Below are 7,718 nucleotides of genomic sequence, written 5' to 3'. Positions count from 1 at the left end.
GCGCATGACATTTTGGTGCCGTGACTCGGATCAGGGGACCTCCCTTGGGAGATCAATCCCCTGTCCTCCTGCTCTTTGCTCCGTGAGAAAGATCCACCTGTGACCTCTGGTCGTCAGACCAACCAGCCCAAGGAACATCTCACTAATTTTAAATCAGGTAAGCAGCCCCTTTTTTACTCTCTTCTCCAACCTCTCTCACTATCCCTCGATCTCTTTCTCCTTTCAATCTTGGCGCCACCTTTCAATCTCTCCCTTCTCTTAATTTCAATTCCTTTCATTTTCTGGTAGAGACAAAGGAGACACGTTTTATCCGTGGACCCAAAACACCGGCGCCGGTCACGGACTGGGGAAGGTAGCCTTCCCTTGGTGTTTAATCATTGCAGGGACGCCTCTGATTACTCACCCAGGTTTCAGAGGTGTCTGACCACGCTGCAGGGATGCCTGCCTTGGTCCTTCACCCTAAGCGGCAAGCCCCGCTTTTCTGGGGGAGGGGCAAGTACCCCAACCTCTTATTTTTGCATCCCCTCTTATTTTTGCGCCCCGACCTCTTATTTTTATGCCCCCTCTTATTTTTGTGCCCCAATACCTTAGTTCCACGCCCCGACCCCTTCCCCACTTTTCTGGAGGGCAAGAACCTCCAAACTCCTTCTCTCCGTATCTCTACTCTTTCTTTTCTCTGGGCTTGCCTCCTTCACTATGGGCAACTTTCCACCTTTCATTCCTCCTTCTTCTTGCTTAGCCTATGTTCTCAAGAACTTAAAACCTCTTCAACTCACACCTGATCTAAAACCTAAATGCCTTATTTTCTTCTACAATGCTGCTTAACTCCAGTACAAACTCGACAGTAGTTCCAAATAGCCAGAAAATGGCACTTTAGATTTTTCCATCCTACAAGATCTAAATAATTCTTGTCATAAAATGGGCAAACGGTCTGAGGTGCCTGACGTCCAGGCATTCTTTTATACATTGGTCCCTCCCTAGTCTCTGTTCCCAATGCAACTCGTCCCAAATCTTCCTTCTTTCCCTCCCTCCTGTCCCCTCAGCCCCAACCCCAAGCGTCGCTGAGTCTTTGTAATCTTCCTTTCTACAGCCCCATCTGACCTCTCCCCTCCTCGCCAGGCCAAGCTAAGTCCCAATTTTTCCTCAGTCTCTGCTCCCCCACCCTATAGCCCTTTTATCACCTCCCCTCCTCACACCCGGTCTGGCTTACAGTTTCGGTCTGGCTTACAGTTTCGTTCCGCAATTAGCCCTCCCCGACCTGCCCAGAAATTTCCTCTTTAAAAAGTGGATGGAGCTAAAGGCATAGTCAAGGTTAATGTTCCTTTTTCTTTATCCGACCTCTCCCAAATCAGTTAGCATTTAGGCTCTTTTTCATCAAATATGAAAAATTTAGCCCAGTTCATGGCCTGTTTAGCAGCAATCCTGAGACGCTTTTCAGCCCTAGACCCTAAAACGTCAAAAGGCCGTCTTATTCTCAATATACATTTTATTACCCAGTCTGCTCCTGACATTAAATAAAGCTCCAAAAATTAAATTCCAGCCCTCAAACCCCACAACAGGACTTAATGAACCTCGCCTTCAAGGTGTACAATAATAGAGTGGAGGCAGCCAAGTAGCAACTTATTTCTGAGTTGCAATTCCTTGCCTCCACTGTGAGACAAACCCCAGTCACATCTTCAGCACACATCTCCACAACTCCAAACGCCTGAACCGCAGCTGCCATGGGTTCCTCCAGAACCTCCTCCCCCAGGAGCTTGCTACAAGTGCCAGAATGCCCGGGATTCCTCCTAAGCTGTGTGCCATCTGAGCGGGACCCCACTGGAAATCGGACTGTCCAACTTGCCGGACAGCCACTCCCAGAGCCCCTGGAGCTCTGGTCCAAGGCTGTCTGACTGACTCCTTCCCAGATATTCTCGGCAAATGGCTGAAGACTGACGCTGCCCCATCGCCTCGGATGCCTCCTGGACCATCACAGACGCTTTGGGTAACTCTTACGGTGGAGGGTAAGTCCGTCCCTTTCTTAATCAATACGGAGGCTACCCACTCCACATTACCTTCTTTTCAAGGGCCTGTTTCCCTTGCCTCCATATCTGTTGTGGGTATTGACAGCCAGGCTGCTAAACCTCTTAAAACTCCCCACTCTGGTGCCAACTTGGACAACATTCTTTTATACACTCCTTTTTAGTTATCCCCACCTGCCCAGCTCCCTTATTAGATCGAGACATTTTAAATTATCTGCTTTCCTGACTATTCCTGGGCTACAGCCACACCTCATTGCTGCCTTTTCCCCCAGTTCAAAGCCTCCTTCACATCCTCCCCTCCTATCCCCCCACCTTAACCCACAACTATAGGACATCTCTACTCCTTCCCTGGCAACTGATCACATGCCCATTACTATCCCATTAAAACTTAATCACCCTTACCCAGCTCAACGCCAATATCCCATCCCACAGCACGCTTTAAAGGGATTAAAGCCTGTTATCACTCGCCTACTACAGCATCGCCTTTTAAAGCCTGTAAACTCCCCTTACAATTCCCCCATTTTACCGGTCCTAAAACCAGACAAGGTTTACAGGTTACTTCAGGATCTGCACCTTATGGACCAAATTGTCTTTCCTATCCACTCCGTGGTGCCAAACCCATGTACTCTCCTATCCTCAATACCTCCCTCCACAACCCAGTGTTATGTTCTGGATCTCAAACATACTTTCTTTAGTATTCCTTTGCACCCTTCATCCCAGCCTCTCTTCGCTTTCACTTGGACTGACCCTGACACCCATCAGGCTCAGCAAATTACCTGGGCTGTATTGCCGCAAGGCTTCACAGACAGCCCCCATTACTTCAGTCAAGTCCAAATTTCTTCCTCATCTGTTACCTATCTCGGCAGAATTCTCATAAATACACACTTACTCTCCCTGCTGATCCTGTCCGGCTAATCTCCCAAACCCCAATCCCTTCTACAAAACAACAACTCCTTTCCTTCCTAGGCATGGTTAGTGCAGTCAGAATTCTTACACAAGAGCCGGGATCGCGTCCTGTAGCCTTTCTGTCCAAACAACTTGACCTTACTGTTTTAGCCTAGCCCTCATGTCTGCGTGCAGTGGCTGCCACTGCTTTAATACTGTTAGAGGCCCTAAAAATCACAAATTTTATCAGTCCTTCAGGTCCAAGTTGACTCTTTAGCTGCAGTTGTCCTCCAAAACCGCCGAGGCCTTGACTTACTCACTGCTGAAAAAGGAGGACTATATATTCTTAAATGAAGAGTGTGTTTTTACCTAAATCAATCTGGCCTGGTGTATGACAGCATAAAAAAACTCAAAGAGAGAGCCCAAAAACTTGCCAATCAAGCAAGTAATTATGCTGAACCCCCTTGGGCACTCTCTAATTGGACATCCTGGGCCCTCCCAATTCTTAGTCCTTTAATACCCATTTTTCTCCTTGTTTTATTAGGACCTTGTATCTTCCATTTAGTTTCTCAATTCATCCAAAACCGTATCCAGGCCATCACCAATCATTCAATACGGCAAATGTTTCTTCTAACGACCCCACAATATCACCCCTTACCACAAAATCTTCCTTCAGCTTAATCTCTCCCACTCTAGGTTCCCACGCCGCCCCTAATCCCCCTTGAAGCAGCCCTGAGAAACATCGCACATTCTCTCTTCATACCACCCCCCAAAAAATTCTCACCGCCCCAACACTTCACAATATTTTGTTTTATTTTTCTTATTAATATAAGAAGACAGGAATGTCAGGCCTCTGAGCCCAAGCCAAGCCATTGCATCCCCTGTGACTTGCACATATACGCCCAGATGACCTGAAGTAACTAAAGAATCACAAAAGAAATGCAAATGCCCTGCCTCGCCTTAACCGATGACATTCCACCACAAAAGAAGTGAAAATGTCCGGTCCTTGCCTTAAGCGATGATATTATCTTGTGAAATTCCTTTTCCTGGCTCATCCTGGCTCAAAAAGCTCCCCCACTGAGCACCTTGTGACCTCCACTCCTGCCCGCCAGAGAACAACCCCCCTTTGACTGTAATTTTCCTTTACCTACCCAAATCCTATAAAACGGCCCCACCCTTATCTCCCTTCGCTGACTCACTTTTTGGACTCAGCCCGCCTTCACCCAGGTGAAATAAACAGCCATGGTGCTCACACAAAGCCTGTTTGGTGGTCTCTTCACACGGACGGACTCGCATGACACTTGCTTCCCCGGGCAATGAACCTCATCTTAGCCTTCACCCTGAAGGGCCATAGGAGAAAGAGAATTATGGAAAATGAAAACACATCCCTTTACTGTTCTGTAAGTGCTATTTCTACAACACTCGCATACCCGAAGCACACACACTTGCATGCAGAGACCCAGAGACAAGCTGATTCCAAGACCCCAGACACACTAGAGACACACCACACACACCCAAGGGCTGAACTGGAGCCTACTCAGGGAACCCTTGCCAGTGACTCCTCAGTATTATCCAAGGGGACTCACTCACTCCTGGAGCCTCCAGGGGGATCCCTTGTTTACTCTCAAGATGATTGTTCTCACCCCTTCTCTCAAAGGCCTTGGGAGTGAGGCAAAGAGGAGGGAGGCCACCTCTAATCAGATCTTCCTCAGGATAAAAAATAAAATCAGCAACTGGAGATGCCCCTGGCTGGTGGATTTATTTATTTATTTATTTATTCTTTTTTGAGAGAGAGTCTCGCTCTGTTGCACAAGCTGGAGTGAAGTGGCGCGATCTCAGCTGACTGCAACCTCCACCTCCCCGGTTCAAGTGATTCTCCTGCCTCAGCCTCCTGAATACCTGGGACTACAGGTATACGCCACCATGCCCGGCTAATTTTTGTATTTTTAGTAGAGACGGGGTTTCACTGTGTTAACCAGAATGGTCTTAAACTCCTGACCTTGTGATCCCGCCTGCCTAAGTGCTGGGATTACAGGCGTGAGCCACTGCGCCCAGCGGGACTTCTACAACTTCTACTGCCTTCTGTCCCTGCAGACTCTTAGATGGGTATCTGGGCTCTGTCTCCTTTGGTGAGCTCCAAACACCTTGGTCAGCTGCTCCAGGACTCTGTCTGATTTCCCAAAGGCATCTCCAATGCAGTCATCCCAAACTGACTCGTCATCTTCCCCAGGACAGAGACAGGCCTCTCTCCATCAATCCCTCATCTAACTACCGCTACCTCTCTCTAGCACTGCAACGGGCAGGGGCTCATCTTCTTCTTCCCACCTGGTCCTCCTGTCTCCACCTGCCTCCAACCCCCTCACGGCGACAGGGGGACTTGTCTTGACTGGAAAGTGGGTCTTGTGGATTTGCAGCCTCAGGTTGAAAAACCCATCACCAACTCCCCAGTGCTCACAGGATTACACCCGTGGGCAGAGCAGTAAGCTCCATTCTTCCCTGGCCTGGCCCAAGTGCCCTGCACCCCACTGCAGCCGAGGTGAGCATTGCAGGGCTCCCCTCCTGGGCCTGGTACCTTCTGGCTTCAGCCCTTGTCACACACAGGGTTGGAATGCTCTAGCTCCTTGCAGTCCTGCTGAAGTCACTTTTCAAGATCCTGCTTGAGTCACCTCCCTAGGGAAAGCGTCCTTAGTCAGAGGTCATCATTCCCTTCTCCAAGTTACTCTGGGACCACATTCAAGTTTCTCCCAAGGCAATTCTCCCATCCTCTGCCTGGCTGCAGCACCCTCACCTCTGGCCTGGACTGTCGAAGTCGCCTCCCGACTGCCCCTTGCCCTTGCCCCTGCCCCTTCCAGTCTGCTGTGGACCCAACAGCCCAAATGGTCTTTTGAAAATGCCAGTCAATAGACATCTGTCTGCTCACAACCCTCCAGCACCTCCCATCTCAAAGCTGAAACTGCATAGCGGCCTCCGAGTCCTCCCTCTCTGTACCACCTTCCCTTTGGACCTTCACTCCTACCCTCCATTCTCTCTCCACCCCAGCTTGCACCAGCCTCCTTGAAACCCTGAACACTGCAGGCCCCTCCTCTCTCTGGGCCTTGGCATGTCCCCAGACACCATCCTCATCTCCCTCGTCAGCTTCATGTCTGCTGCAGTCTTGCCTTCTCAGGGAAGCCCACCATCCCTGCCCTGGGCACCACTGCAACCAGCCCCAACTTCCTGGCCCTCCTCCCCCGACCCACTTTTCTTTCTTTCCATAGCATGCATCACCTTCTAAACACATTATTTAACCAATTTTTAATTTTTATTTTTTATCCTCCATCTCCCTTGCAAAAAGTCAACTTCACTAGAGCAGGGTCTTTACCTATTTTGTTCACTGGTGGCTCCTGTGAGCCTAGCAGGGTGCTGGCACACGGTGTACACTCAATGTTCAAGCAATCAATCCATCCATTAAAACTGTTCACTGGTTTTTGTGGGGACTCCTTTGGCAGTTGGGGAGGTCCTGGAGACTGAGTTCATGCTTAGTCACCTCTGGATCCTCAGGGCTTAGCCACTGCCTTGGCCACAGTGGGTATGCAAGAACCATCTATTGAATAAATAAATGAATGGGGCCCTGCTCCATTGGTCAAGGGAGAGACTTAAGGGCTGAGCAGATCAGAGGTCCCTCTGCCAAGTGATACTATTGCCAGATTGTTCCTGGACTCCTCACCTGTGCCAGGACCTCACTGTCTCTGCAATCCTGCCCCACCCCTTTCCCCTTGGGTCCAGTCCCCACTGCCAGTTTGGAAGTGGTTGATATTCATCTCCACTCCAGAGAGGCTGCCTGAATACTGCCTAAGACTTGATGGTTTCCAAGAGAAGCATGAACTGCGAGCAGGATCAATCCCTTACTCCAAAGATTTGAAGCAAAGTGGTGCAACCTGAGACTGCAAAAGGTGTTCTGGTGGCCTGGGCATAGGCATCAAGGCAGCCCTGGGAGGGGAGGCTGCTGGCAATCCCAATAAAAGGTGTCTTGCCCTTCCTAGGTATCTTTCTAAAGACAGGGACTTGGTGCAGGGGCTCAAACAACCCTACACACAGAGCTGGAGCAAGGAGCCACAGCGGCCCGGGGCCTCGCTCACCCCATCGCCTTCCATTTCACCCTCTCCTCGAGGCTCTCAGGGACTATCGGGAGGCGATCTGGGTGGGACTCAGCTCCCCAGGCCCAGGCTGGATCGCATTGTAGGCGTTGGGGGTTTCAGGCTGTTTTTGGAACCTCGGTCACGTGTCCTCCCATGTAACCTGAGCCCCCTGACACGGCATGAGTCTGCACTCCAGCTCTGAGCCACATCTGCTTCTCATTTCCGCCCCAGGAAAACGGCCCAATTTCCAGGAGCCGCTGGCCTAAGCCAAGCCTCCAGCCTTTCAGCAGCCAACTCCACCCAGCCCGGCTCCATTACCGAGGTGGGCGTTAGGGGCTGGGGGCTGAGACAGCATTAGTGGCAATGGGGTGTATAGTGGAGCTGGACTGGGGCCAGGAGGTCTGAGTTCTTGGGCTGGCTCTGTCAGTACCTTGCTTTGTGTCCATGGGGGAGTCTCTTAACCTCCCTGAGCCTTGACTTTCTCATCCATGAAATGTGTTACTCTACTCATGGAGGTACTATCAGGATTTGGGGACCAAGGTGGTTCAAAGTGGTTCCTTGGGGAGAAAAACAACAGAATTTTCCCAAAAACAGAACTTAGAGGACTATAGCTGCTGAAGCTGGCCTACGTCAGGAAGAGGCCAGAGCCCAGAGCCACTTTCCCACCAGAGCAATGGGTCAGGCCCACCCCTGG

The sequence above is a fragment of the Mandrillus leucophaeus genome, unplaced genomic scaffold, assembly GCF_000951045.1.
Source record: "Mandrillus leucophaeus isolate KB7577 unplaced genomic scaffold, Mleu.le_1.0 Scaffold190, whole genome shotgun sequence".
Lineage (NCBI taxonomy): Eukaryota > Metazoa > Chordata > Mammalia > Primates > Cercopithecidae > Mandrillus > Mandrillus leucophaeus.
This window is presented reverse-complemented; position numbering follows the sequence as displayed.